This window comes from Rhipicephalus sanguineus, chromosome 2, assembly GCF_013339695.2.
Source record: "Rhipicephalus sanguineus isolate Rsan-2018 chromosome 2, BIME_Rsan_1.4, whole genome shotgun sequence".
Classification (NCBI taxonomy): Eukaryota; Metazoa; Arthropoda; class Arachnida; order Ixodida; family Ixodidae; genus Rhipicephalus; species Rhipicephalus sanguineus.
In genome coordinates, this window is record NC_051177.1 from 107317088 (window position 1) to 107331776 (window position 14689).

Here is a 14689-nt window from a genome sequence, read left to right on the forward strand (position 1 = left end):
AAGTACGGATTGTTATTTTTCTCCGCTTCGCGCATTTTCGCTTTGTAGATGTCAACGTAGCTCTTGTCACGTTCCCCCATGTTACTGCCTTCATTAAGAGCAATTAGATCTCTGCAACAAGAAATCAAACATGATTCGCACTAGCGTACATTCTTCAATTCTTCTATTTAACACATATTCTTTAGGATGTCTAATATTTATTTCTTAATTGAAGACTTCAGCACCATTAATGTTAGGTTAAGAAATACTCAGATACTGTGTGGTGGGAAAAGCGTTTTACATCTTTTATCTTCGGAAAGCTACGCATTTTTTTAAAGACTACACAGCTCACCCGCCATGTCACACTTGCATGATCACCAGCAATCTCTTACACGAAAACTGCGGCTCCTATTTGCGCTAATATTTTGCTCTAATATGAGCGCGCGGAATATGTTGCGAGCCGTAACACCGAAGAATTGATCACCACTGCCTAGTAATGAAACTCTCCTAGGTATGTTAGATGACATGTTGACTTATAGCGAAGACAACACAACATTGTTTGTCTGCTCAGGTCTTGCATGTGTGCAGTTCAGTGAAGCTGGATAATTTTCCTACATGATTTTGAAAATGCTTTCTGTGGGAATCCTTTTTTTGTGTGTTATTGTTCTAAGAAAAAGTCACAGTTTTGCCGCAAGGGCGAAGCAATGAATGCGATAGCAAGAAACTAATGCTATACGAAGTGAGGCTCGCCAATGTATACTCTCAGTTTGAACAGCGCTCCTGTTGCAAAGGCGGCCGAAGCAGCGAAGGAAACTAGCGTGCTTCAAGTGTCGAGCTGTTACACTTGATAGTTCGCGCTCATCTTCTGTTTCTTCGATTAGCGGCGTCCCTTGAGCTCGAGTGACTTTCGTGCGCTCCGTAACATGAGCGCGGACATCACGGTGAAAGCTTGAAACATTCCTCTTCCCCTCACCACGGGAAAACCGCGCGAGCAGACAGCGGAAGGGCAAGGTTCTCCCTGCGCAAATATAAGAAACGAGCGAGCTCGCCGACGATTTTAAATGCACCCGTCGCGCTCCTAGCGCCATCTCACTGGTAATGAAGAAACGCTTATTATCGCCTGCCATCTCTGAGTCCGTCCAGAGGTAAAGGATGTGTATATAACGCTCACCGTTAGCTACGTGGAGGATCTGCGTTTCGTGGCGTAGTGGTTAGCGCCACTCGCTGTGGAGCAAGAGGTCCTTGGTTCGATTCCGCGCTTCGGAAACATTTTCTGAATTATTTTTCTTGGGGCTTTTATATATATATATATATATATATATATATATATATATATATATATATATATATATATATATATCAGTTATATATATATATATATATATATATATATATACACATACTTATACATATACGGCGCATGACGGCGGCGGCGACGGCAAAATCCAGCCGAGACTGTCCATATAATTGCTATCGCAATAAAAATGCTAGTTAGGGTACTGTTTGTTGACCCCGCTACGTTCTTAATATAGAAATATTCACATTGGCGTTTTATCTTGAGTGAAGGTGAAGACTTCAAGTCTTCCGGACTTTGTATTTATTGCACTTTTTCTCTTGTCTATTAGATCGGCGCTGGAAACTTTGTATTATTTGTCCATTTGTATATTCGTTGTATGGACGGGAGCAATGACGCTCACCAATGTCTACTGGCGTAGACAGGGGGGTGTATCCAAACTCTGCCCCTCCCCAAATTTCAGTTTTGCATGTGTGTATACGCACACATACAAACACACGCACGAACATACATAAAGGTTGGCTGAACGCCACCCCCCCCCCCGAAAAAGTTCAGGCTACGCTACTGCCATTGTCAACCATCCCTTTGCCTTGAGCTTCCCCGCTTCGCGAATACTTTGCTGGTACAACCATATCATTCTGTTTTTTTTTGACAACGGCAGCTTTAATACAAGGTAAAAAAATCATTACAAAGCCTACATACATTAACATTACCGCGTCCCACATAGGAAGTCTACTGCTGCTCACTAAATGCAGCTTTCTCAGCTCCACTGGCTGAAGTCATTCTATTCGACACAGTGCACGCCAAAAATTGCTCACCCTGCACATGTACGTGCAAACAGGAAAACGACTTGCATACAACAAGGCTTTTCCTGTCCACGTGCGACAAGGAAGCCTATCTTTTCGTCGTATTCACGCAATAAATTACGACAGTCATCGGCGTAAATACAGTTGGCTAATGAGCATTCCAAAAGCGCAGAGACCAAGACAATTCTTATTATGATTTATTATGAAGGCGTACCACTAAATACTTTGCCACTCATTGGGTGTTGCAAATGAACGTTAAAAAGCATTAGTAAATAAATAACACATATGCGTAGAACAAAAGAAAAACCTGTACGAAGTGCATTATGACAATCATGATGCCAGCTAATAGAATGAACAGTGCAAAAAAGTAATTCTTAAGTGCCTGCTAAGCGCATCCTCTGTGGATGTGGTTTCAACGTGGGTAACCGCGCAATGCGGAAAGTAGAATAGTTTATATGGCAATTCATAATTTCACCTTAAAGATAGGATGATGTGGCGTTGCATTGTACAAGAAAGCACTAAAAGGCACAGCACGAAGAGGAGGATTTTGTATGAATTGAAACGGACATAGATAAGGCAACGCTACAGCATTATTACCCTCATTCTAGTTGATCGATAAAACAAAAGACTCTTCTCGACAAACTTTCATTCATTGGTTATGATGTCTCTTTTTTCTGCTTTACTCATGAAAGCGAGGTAAACCGTCATCTGTTCTTGACAAAAAGGTCTGCATCATGTGACACTGCCTGTAACACTTGAAGGCGAAACTTCGCTTCACACTTGGTAACGCATTACGTAATACAATCGGGGACCATATTTTTTGCGATACACAATGATCCGCAGTGTGAGACACACATTAAATTACCTGGTCTTTCTCAGTCGACTGCCTTGTCCCACACTCTAAACATTTCCGCAACTCACTTGGTGTTGCACGTTCTCAACTGTTTTCAACTGGTAAACTGATCACATCACATGATGATGTCTTCGTATGACGGCTGGTGAAGAAGTGATTATGGCGTCACAAATTTCGAAGAAATGCGATGTAATAATGACATCACAACGTGACGTTGTGACGATGATAGACGGCGACGTGACAGCATGCCGCCATTAGTGACGCGGGTCACGTGGGTTTAGACGCCATTTCGTTAGCCTGCCGTGTTTCGCTCATGGGGCCGCGCAACGAGATACATAAAGATTTAGCCTTAGAATCAGATCTCGCGGCCTTCATTAGTATCATCATCACCAGTCGAGTCCGGTATAAGGGCCTGCTTTAATGAAAGTAAAGGAGTTCAATGTCAACATATTTCCTGAAATCTAATTTTTTCTCTCTTCGTTTTCACGCAGCGATGCTCGAAATAGCGGCGAGCAGCAAATAGGATTTCCTTTAGTAAGCTCCCGTGACATATGCCACTCCCCTGACTTCAATTCCGGCGTCCAGCCAAGTGGTTTACACTTATGCTTTCCCCCCGGGGCAAAAACAACCCTCTTGGTTATCCCTCATTACGTAGGTGAAGCGTGTATCGGCCTTTGTGTCATGTTTCAATACGCTGTAGAACGTAAAGAGGAAACAGTGAAGATGAGGCTTGGCAGAAAGAAACGAAGTCCCACCTTACAACGGTGTTCAGTGAAGTCAGCAGGCGGTGACGGCTTGCGCTTACAGAACTCGGCCATAGGCGGTCGATGATCGTGCGGCGGAGCCAAGCAGCGCGATGTTCGACTGGTGCAGCAGCTGACTGTAGCCGGAAACCCAACAGGGCTTCGTGTATCGGGACAAATTGCGGATCGTCGAGGTCGAAGCGGTAACCCAGCAAGAAGCGGCACATGGTGTTTATGTGGCTCTTGTGCGCGACTGGGAACGAGGATACGGGGCATCCATGTTGGCGCTCCAGGAAGTCAGACAAGTAGCAAGCTTCTTCCTGCGTTTTACGTGGAGGGGGGGGGGGGGGGAATGTGGGTTAATAGTGTCTCTGTGGTCTTCTTATTGAAACAACCCGCGATAGTCACCGAAAGCCTTATCTATGTAGCATATGTCACAAAAATATCAGAAATATTTTTATAAACGATATTATATCTCGGCGTCGGCATGAACCTCTTCCTTGCGATTTACAAAACGCATGCGATAGTGTCCCGGCCTGCCGCTTCTGTTCTCATAATACGAGCAACGGGCAGTATTTCTAAAAGTCGGGCTAGTCTTCGCTTAGTGATGGATATATGGGCGAGTGCACGTTAAGTGTTGCCAAATTAACTATAATGTCGCCACGTCTTGGATTATCTTGTTTAATTACAGAATATGTTGGATAATGTTAGCTAAATGACAACCATTACCACCACTCTTGGATAAATGGTAGTAAACGCTTGCTAATCTTGACAATACTGTCGACTAATCAAGCTGTATTGTTACAGAAGTGTAATTATATTCACTCACTCTGAACGCCACGATGTGTCGTAAATACATAAAAACGACTTCCTTACGCATCGATTTCTTTTTTAGGGGTTAACATCGCTGACTAGATTGTCCTGTTGAAACGAGAAATCTTCATGCAAAAAACAATTTTTGAACATTTTGTCAAGTGCATTAAGTATTGATAGTGACACGATGAATATAATAACCAACGGAATTGAACACAGTTGGCCTTGGCATGAGGAAACGTTAAAGGACCCTGCAACACTTTTCCAAGTAATCGTCTAATTGCTTCATTAAAAGAGCTTATTGTATCACGAATCAACTGCCGCAAAAGTTTTTATAATCCACGACGTACGAGCAGAGTTATAGGCATTTGTCACACGCTTTTTTGTTTATTTATTTATTTATTCAAAATGCCTCACAGGCCCATTAAAGGGCATTGTATAAGGGGGGCATTAGTAGATACATTGCAAGAAAAAAATACAGACAAAAAGTAAAAAACAAAGAACAAAAAATATACATATGATAAACAGCAAGGCGCAACAAAGTTATACAATAGAAAAACGCAACGAAATCAGGTGATCACGAAAAGTTTCACCATTAGAGATGGATACAATGTGATCTGGAAGACCGTTCCAATGTGCTATGGCTCGAGGTAATGGTGATGAGTTAAATGCCTGTGTGTGACCATAAATTCGCATGAAACTACGTGCGTTGTGAATGCGTCGAGATGTGCGCAGAGGAAGATGAAGCGGCAAACTGTGGAATTTGTTACTGTAGATGTACCTATGAAATAAACATAAAAGGGCGATGACGCGTCGTTGATCCAGTGACATGAATGCAAGGTCTTGTTTTATTAGGGTGATGGTTGAATGATAGTTGTAGTTACCGGCGATGAATCTCGCGGCCCTATTCTGGACGGCTTCCAACGTACGGATAAGGTAATCTTGATGTGGTGACCATGTGGATGAAGCATACTCTAATTAGACACTTTTAGTTGGGCGTACGTAACGAGCCCACGTACGCGGCACGATACGTTGCGTACGCTGCATGCGAAGCGCTCAACGACACTTTTAGTTCCCCGTATTGCCGTACAGAGATGCGTTTGGTTCAACTGGACGTATGTTATTAGAAATAAAACAGCTTTTGGGTGCTTTTTAGCGCCCTCGCGTAGTAGCGGCCGTCATAATGGCCACTAGCATCCAAGCCATCCAGACTTACTTTTTTTTGTTTCGCTGATCATTCTCCGAGTACCGTGCCAGCAACAGGTTCAGGCGCTCGCGCACACAGCGCGCTGTAAAAGGTTTTTTCAGGGCTTCCCTGAGGCGCCAAGCTATCTCTTCCCACTGCTCCGGGTGCCTAAACGGATCGCTAGTTTGTATTTCCGCTAGCAGCGCAATATCGTCGCTCAAAGTAAAATAAACTCGATTTGGGCCGGCTTTGTTGCTCTCTGCGTTCGACGCCATCGCTGCCGTTTTGCTATCTGGTTACTATATCAATCGAGATATCGCGAGAGCGTCACGCCGCGTACGCTTCGCCTGGTCACGTTTACGCACGCCGCGTTTTTTATCGGGCGTACGCGCGCATCTCTGGAATCGATGCGTTACGTACTGCACATGCGCAGTTCTCTCCCGTGGCAGTGCTGCGTACGTGGGCTCGATACGTACGCCCAACTAAAAGTGTCTATTGTGGGCGAACGTAAGTTAGATATGATAATGCGCGTACGTGAGAAGGAGCCTTGCGCAAATTTCTGCGCAGGTAGCCGAGAGACTGGGAGGCTTTTGAAGAAAGAGCTGCTATATGTGCGTAGTCCAAGATAAGTCTGATGAAAGGTGAACGCCGAGATATTTGTACGATAGTGTGGCTGAAACAATGTTATTATCAATAGTATAGAGAAACGATGACTTAGTACGCTTTCTAGTGAACGAGATTAACTTGCATTTAGAGGCGTTAAGAGGCGTTAAGGTTAGATTAAGGTCATTTTGTAGAGTTTGATGATCGTCAATGGATTGAATTTTGCGGTAGATGACGCAATCATCCGCGAACAACCTAACTTTGGATGAAAGCTTAGCAGGCAAGTCGATAATGTATATTAAAAAGAGTAATGGACCCAGTACGCTGCCCTGGGGAACACCAGACGTGACATCGCAAATGTTAGGCTTAAAGCGCTTTCTCCCTTCTTTCGTACTAGCGAGCGCGCTGAAAGCTACGCAGGGATGATAAGAGATAACAGGGAACGATTTCTAGCTGACTTAGAGAATCAATTGTAAATTCAAAGCCGCGTGCTGCGCTATAATGTTTGGCTCTCATGTTCTCAGGAGGCTCGACCACCGATCGGCAGCGTTTTCTGACCATGCTAAAGAAGCGTTGCAAGGCCCATTTAAAAATGATCATGTATTTCTTGCTCCATGTCGTTAAGGTAATGTTTAAAAATATTTCTGAACAATTGCGTTAGATTTGTTCCATATATTCTTAATAAACTCAGCGGAGAATTAAAAATTACGAGACGTGCAGTTTTGTAGCTTTAAAAATTAATGTTGTCGATCTATCCTTTAGCGCCGAGTGAGCGACGGAATAGGAGCTCGCGTAGTTTTCAAGTTGGTAAGGTCTCCATAGAAGATTGTTGCACTTGATAAATATCTTACATCGGGACAGCTGAAATGTTTCTCTTTGTATACCTCGCATTTGAGGACACGTCTGTTTTATGACGGACACATACTTTTGTGCTGAATTGAAATATGGTTTGTTTCATTGATTGCTTCATAGCGGTATGCATTTTGTAAACTTGCGCAGTAATAACAACAACGCCACTGTTGTACATTTTACTCTTATTAGCGACCCCTCAATGATACATTCCTGTTATAGACAACATCCGATGGATGAAGCTGGACAGTTCGGGACGTAGACTTATTTTTACTTTAACGGCGATAATTGTTTCCCGTTTACAGCGAAGTAATGAGACTGAACAGAGGTATAACGACCGTGTAATATGCTTTATATAGAGCCACTGATATTGCGCCGTGGCCACAGCTTTCACGCATTGTCTATAAAAAGAAGAGCAATGATTACCCGTAGGTCACGTTAAACCTATAGATCAATTCGATGCCCTTACCTGAATGTACTGACGCATGACTTCAGTTCCATATCCTAGTTTAGCCAGTGCTCTCATCGAAAACTCCCGGTTTTGCTTCCACGCTTCTCCATTTAGTGCCGTTAAACCTGCGAAGCAGGAAACACACATTCATATCCGCATGAGAGAGAATCAACGCTATACCGAGGAAGCGCTTAGGTGCACGGGGACCTAACGCTTTTTGTAACTGTTATTCCAAACGAATTATATTCCTTACCGTCTCCGTTGCTATCGATAGAAAGAACACGGAAATGACATAAGCGAACTTTATTTTTCAAGATATTTCAAGAAAACGTTCTAAACAGATGTGTTATTAAACAGTCTTAGTGCTAGGCGCCCTAGCTGTTTGGTCCCCACCTTCTTGCGTTCATTGTACCCTTCCAGCTTCCTTTGCTCGCCAGTCACATCAAACGACAATACAAAGTAGTGCAAGCGCTTCGGCACGCAGGCCGCGTGGGGTCCCGGACATTAAATCTCTCAAATGCACTTTAGTACTAATACACTAAGTCGCTGTGACCAACCACAGCAACCTGTGAATAAGTTTGGGACCATAGCGATCAATGATGGAAACCCGGCCCGAGAGTTGCTCTGATTGAAACGCAAAATCGCAGTGTGGTCCGAAGAATGATGCATTGCATTTAATTGTACAAAATATGACTTTTAACTAAACCCATATTGATGCTGAAGCAAAGCAATCAAGCGTAATATTCGCAAGTACAGTTGTCACCTCTTTGAAAAGCTGCAAAAATAAGTCATGGTCGCTAAACCGGCAGGAATGTCGTGGTGATCAACAGCACTGCTAGTGGCGGTACAGGCTTCGCATCTCGATGGTGTGTGAACAAGATCAACGTTGAACAAGATGAGACTGACGGACAACCGTGAGCACTGTAGCGACGCGCCAAGCGTCCCTGCGCAATTGCTCGCACGCGGGGCATTTTTAAACGCGTTCTATTCCTGCGGATGAGACGTGATCTTGTAACGTATACTGCTTATATTATGGGACTTACATTTTACAGCACATATAACCACATATTGACCGAGTGTAAGGAGCTGCAAATACAAAGAACGCTAATCTGACATTGAAGGTGGCTGAACAACCATTTGCACTGTGCCGCAAGGGCACCGCATTTGTACTATGCACTCGTACAATGCGTACTTTGAATAATTCAACGTATATGCTCACGTACAGCCGTCAGCACTTTTAACTCGAACGCCCCGACCCGTGCCCTCGGCTTGCTTGGACTGAGGTCAGGAAATCACATGTATAAAAATCACATGTATAAAATGCAATTGCGCAGCTTTTACAAACGCCATGAACGTGCGTTTGCTCTGCTTTTTATACATGTCATTTCCTTTGAGCAGCAGCTACGAATGCAAACTCAAAATGTGCGTAAGCTGCCGCGCGCAACGGTTCATTGTCGAGATAAGTATAAGACAACGAACGCCATGGGCGCGCGCGATAACGTAGCCACGAGCGAAACGTGGCGAAAACGGGATGCCAAGTGAGTGCATTCGACCCGCTGGTCAGGCAGACTGGAAACAGAAATTTACTAGTGAAACCGACGCGCGCTCCATCTATCGTTAACTGCAGCAAGCATATCATTTTCAACGCTTGGCGGCGCTGACCTCAGTCCAAGCAAGCCGAGGGCACGGGTCGGAGCGTTCGAGTTAACGGTGCTGACGGCTGTACATCGTAACCATGTACCTGAGCCACCCATTCACTTTTGGGCAAACTTTCTAAAATACGTGATCCAGCTCTAAAAATTGCGATGCCTCTTTTTTTTCTTCGCCTAAAAAAACTGGAGGCTGCATAGGCTGTGGGGGATGACCATGAAATAGGTGGTAATGTAAAATTATATGAATGTTACGAGTACGATAATATACATAATATAAATTCCAAATTAAAGATGAACTATCCTGCTGCATTTGACCACTTTCTTCGTCTTATTATCGTGGCACATGCACCTCGTGGAAAACAAGGCTAACTTTTGTTCGTTGAAAGATTTTCTAATAAGTTAGCTAGAGCGTTCTGTGTTCGCCAATATGTTTATGCGGTCGGTTACAAGGTAGTGCCTCTTCGTCTATCTCAAACTAGCCGAAAATGCTGAAATCATTGAAATGCCGCTCGAATGGTCTTTATTGGTTTCTGTTATTGCGGTCTATTTAAAGACTCCTTGTTACAGCCCTATAGAGAACGTCTTGGGTGAGAGGTGGGATTTCCTTTCAAGGGCCTGAGCGTCACTAGATGCATTCCGCCTTTTGTAACGTCCGTGCTTCTTTGCGACTTGTCTTCATGAAATGCGACTTTTTTCAGTGAAATAGAAATATCTCCATACAGTTCATTTATGACGATCAGACATCTAAATTTTGTTCTTTTTCGCTTTTGCTTTATTTGTTAAGAATTCAGGTGGTGGCCTTGTTTATTATACTCCACTGCTTGCTTGGTTTAAATGCAATTTTCTATAGGTAGAAGAAAACTTTATTTTCCCTTAGGTAAGGGACAAGGGGTCAGAGAGAGAAGGAGCTTGCTACACATGGTAGTCCTCCGCAACCCTCTCTGCCCAACCCAGGATGGCCTCCTGGATGTCGGGTTTGGAGCTGCGCAAGACAGCCTCCCAGTGTTCCTCCTTACCTAATAGTGCTTTACGGAGGGGTGGGAGAGGCAGGTGCTTAGGAACCTTATAAACATACGCATCTTACCTTTCTCTCGGGAGCTCTGGCCCCATGTTGTCGGGCGGTACTGGAGTTGTGGCATTGAGAACAGCTCTTTGATCAGCTCGTAGTCGCTCAGCATCACCACATCCACACTGCCCTGCTTCAGGCTTCACACATGCGAATATTTTAGGTGCGATATAAATAGGCCCTAAATAGCAGGAGGTTGTTGAAACACGCTATGTAGATGGAAGTTATTACCATCGCTAGCCTTGCTTCAAGCAGATGGTTGTATTGCTTAAGATTCATATGATTCATACCCATAGCTTCGTGCTTACCGCTGATGGCATTACAGAGGCCGTAGATTGTTTTACCTCGATGCATCCCTTTATCTGCACCAAAAACAACAAGTCTTCCAGGAATAATTCTGCGCCCCCCCTAACATGTATGCTACACAGTATGCTTTGAATGAGCGGTGAACAGCACTTGTGGTGATTTTTTTTTTCATTTTGTTCATGATCTGACAGACGCCGTTGAGTTGGCCTTAAGTTGAGCATTTTGGCTCTCTACAAGGGTAATAACGTCACTCTATAATAGTGTCTGTCTTCTAGCTTTGTCACAATACATTCATAGAAATGAAACCGTAGCATCTATGGCATTTAGTCAACATGCAAACCGAATTCCGTCCATAAGGCTATTCAAATTAAATTTCACACACACCCAGAACTTTTGTTTATTGCTGCCGATGCACACGCATCGTTGGAGAAAACAAAACGGCCATTTACGAGAGAATCATAGCACACTCCTGAAGAAGCTGTATTTGTACTTCTACGAAGCGCAAACAGAAATAAATGACTGAAATTTTCAATGAACCCTAAAGAAATTTAAAAAAATGGATGTTGAACACGTAGAAGTGGAACACGAAAGCAGAATACTTATATCATCCACCTAACTTTGCTAATACAGGAGAGAGTTTTCTGCTGTTTATATTCTTCTATATACAAATAAAGTGGTTATACCAGGTTATATAAAGTGGCGGTTATATCAGGTTAGTCCCATGATTATCAGTAGTGTTAATTCTTGCCGAAGTGAGAACGAAGTTGAGTTACCAGTGACGGTCACTTCATTTGGTTAAAAAGCAGAGGGGACGGGCAAATACACACTTTTTTATTGAATCTGTATCTTCACATTCATTTTATCGCACTGGTACTTCCTACTGTGCTTCACGTGTAAATAGAAGTGATGGCGGCTTTACAGTGCACAACAATTTTAGGTGACGAAGAATGATATCGCCTTGTACCGAGTAACGAAGGCTTTCAAAGCAGTTGCACTTTATGTTAAAATGCAAGTACATTGGAGTTTCAGCAATCTATTCGCCTTTCAAACTAGCTTTGTTCTTTTGTACCATGTCTTAAATGTTGGGCACACCTCATAAAAGTAACATGTGACCACAATATCGTGGTCATTTGCCATAGGAACTGCGCCTATACATGCTCGGGCACAAGAATAGATCGCGGTAACTAAAGGATCTCTGAAGCGAAAGGCCAAACGCAGTGTTAAATATAAGGTCCATTGTGCAAGAAACACATGTGTAATATTCACTGAGCTTTGGAAATCTCAAAATTTTGTTTTACAGAACATTTTACATAACAACCTAGCATACATACCTCACTATGGGGCCGTATTTTTCAAACCATTCCGTCGCTTTGTCCAAAGGAATGCGACATGTGGAAAGATTGAACCGCCCCAGAGAGAACCAGGACCATGGGCCAGGTGGTGTGTTGCTGATGCGTGTTTTGCTTCGAAGCCAGAAAAGCACCATCAGTAGCGTTGCTACCAGTGATGTGAACGCTACAATGCATAGCTGCTTCATATCGCAGAAAGACATTATCTGCAAGATAAAAAAAACATAATAATCAAGTTAGAATGCCTTGCAGAATCATGGAGGCATAAACGTGCCTCTACGAAGTAAATATAAGTGCGTTCTGCTCAACATAACACGAAGCCGAGAGCAAACATATTCAGCGCAGAAACGGTGCGATATGTAGCGATTTTCGTTAAGCGATCAGATATTTTATTTAATATTCAGCGAATATGGCATGATGAATCCATGCCTGAGTGCTTTCTGTCAGGCCTTGACTAACCAAGTCCCGTAACCCTTTCTCATCTATCACAGTTAGGTATGCGTGGTAAGAAAAGGAGCCTATAAATATGTATTTCAGGAGTCAGGGAAATTAAAATGGAGGACTATATATAATGGTCATGCTTCACCAGCAAGCGCTTAACGTGGACTCATCAAGATTGCTGAATGTTCAACATCAGCGATGCTCGCGCATAGGCTGAAATCTAGGCTTTCGACAATGTAAAAAAGTATTAATGATTAAAAAATATTTTGAAGATAATAAAAAGTTATTAGAAAATAATTAAAATGTTATTACAAGTTATTAAAAGAAAAATTTGGGAAAGCATTTGAAACGATCTTCTCACGGTTCTGTCAAGGAGAATAACGTTTCTTTGCTAGGTTTGCGTGGATTGAATCGGGAAGAGACGACCGCAAATAAATAACTGTTCTTACCATGGCTTCGAAATTGCGCACACTCTATGGCTGAGCTGCCACTAGCAAAATGGGCGCATCTGTTAACCTATGTGACATGACATTATGCTGCATCAAAAAGAGAAAAAGAAAACTTGAAATAGTGTTATAGATTTATGACTTGGGATGTTGTAATTGTGCTGGGTTCGAGGGTATGCATTAGCACGCCATCGCTCATGACGCTAGGTCACAAAAAATAAAAATAGCGACGAAAAACGCTTAGGCCAAAACATGCATTCAATTCTCTTACCATGCCAGCGCGATTAGAAAAAACATTAACACTAGTTCCCCAGCTGCTGGAGCCAACATGGGCGCCGTTGTTGACTTATGTGTGTGTAAGCAACGCGAAAAATAGAATACGACCTCAAACACTTTTATTTGATTTAGAAGTTTTCATTGCGCTGGTATAACAGGATATGACCCTGCCCGGTCACGCATGGCGTCATGCGAACGAAAGAACAGACACATCGTTAAGGACCAGAACATGGTTCCTGAGCGGGTTCCTTTCGTGTACAAACGAATACAGCATCCCTTTTTCTGTCTTTTCCCTAGCACTTGTACATACACCCACAATATTTAGGAAAGGTAGCTTTCGCTTCTTTATCTCTTTAAGAGAGGCTTCAAAACGCACAGAATTTGTTAGAACACTCTTCTTACGTCATCATTCTTGTATGTCGAGTGACTGATGGTTTGAGGATGTGCTGCTGCTACTTCCACCGTAGTAGAGGCGTCACATGTTAGGTAACAAACAAGACACCAAGACACTCCTAAAGCATATTTGCTTTGGGAGTGCGAAGAAAGACCAAGAGGGAAAAGCAGGACAACAACAGGACCCCCTGGAGCGGGGCGCCTCGCTGAGCGATTGCAAGCCACCCTCCTCAGCGAGGTCCTCCAAGACCAGGAGTGGACACTCCAGCCGGTCATTGACATTACTGAGGACCTCGGAAAATGTTCCTCGAGCGATGGACCCCTGGGAGCGTGGTCCCGGGCACCAGTAGCAATAACCGTAGGACAAATAAAATTTACTCAACTAAACACCGAAACCCATCCTTAGGACTGTGCAGCCACGTATTTGCAGGCTTGGTTAAATTGTTCAAAATACCCTTATCTTTGCTCTTACGTCTAGTGTCTAGTTTCAGAGCAACGAAACGAAGAGCCATACAGCTTGGTTATAGAGAGAGAGAGAGAGAGATACGAAGAGGAAAGGCAGGGAGGTTAACCAAGCTTTGGCTCGGTTGGCTACCCTGCACTTGGGGTGGGGGAACGGGAAATAATAGAAAAGAAAGGGTAAAGAAGAAAGAAGAAGAGTAAGAAAGGGATGGATGAACTACACAACACGAACTCGCGCTGTTAGTTCACAGGCGCTCGTGAAGTCCGGTGGTCCTCAAGAAGCACAAGAGGGCTTTCGTGGCCTTGCGCGTATGCGAGACCGTAGGCCAAGGTCCCAAGATCTTCTTTTCTGTCAGCGGTCTTGAGTCCAGGTGACGGAGCTTGACTTCCATACTACGTCGTTGAGCTTGGTATGATGGGCAGTGGCATAGAATGTGTTCAAGCGTCTCCTCGCAGGCGCAAATGTTGCATGCCGCACTGCTGGCCATTCCAATGAGACACGAATACGCATTCGTAAATGCCACGCCCAACCACATGCGGCACAGTAAAGTTGCATCGCGTCTTGAGAGCCCTGATGGCAAACGAAGTTGCAAATTTGGGTCAATCGAATACAGGCGCGCGTTGGAAAAACCCGGCGTATTCCATTGCAGAAGAGTGATACGGCGTGCAAGTGATTGTAGTCGCCACGCGGCGTCTGTTCTCAAGAGTGGTATGGGTGTCC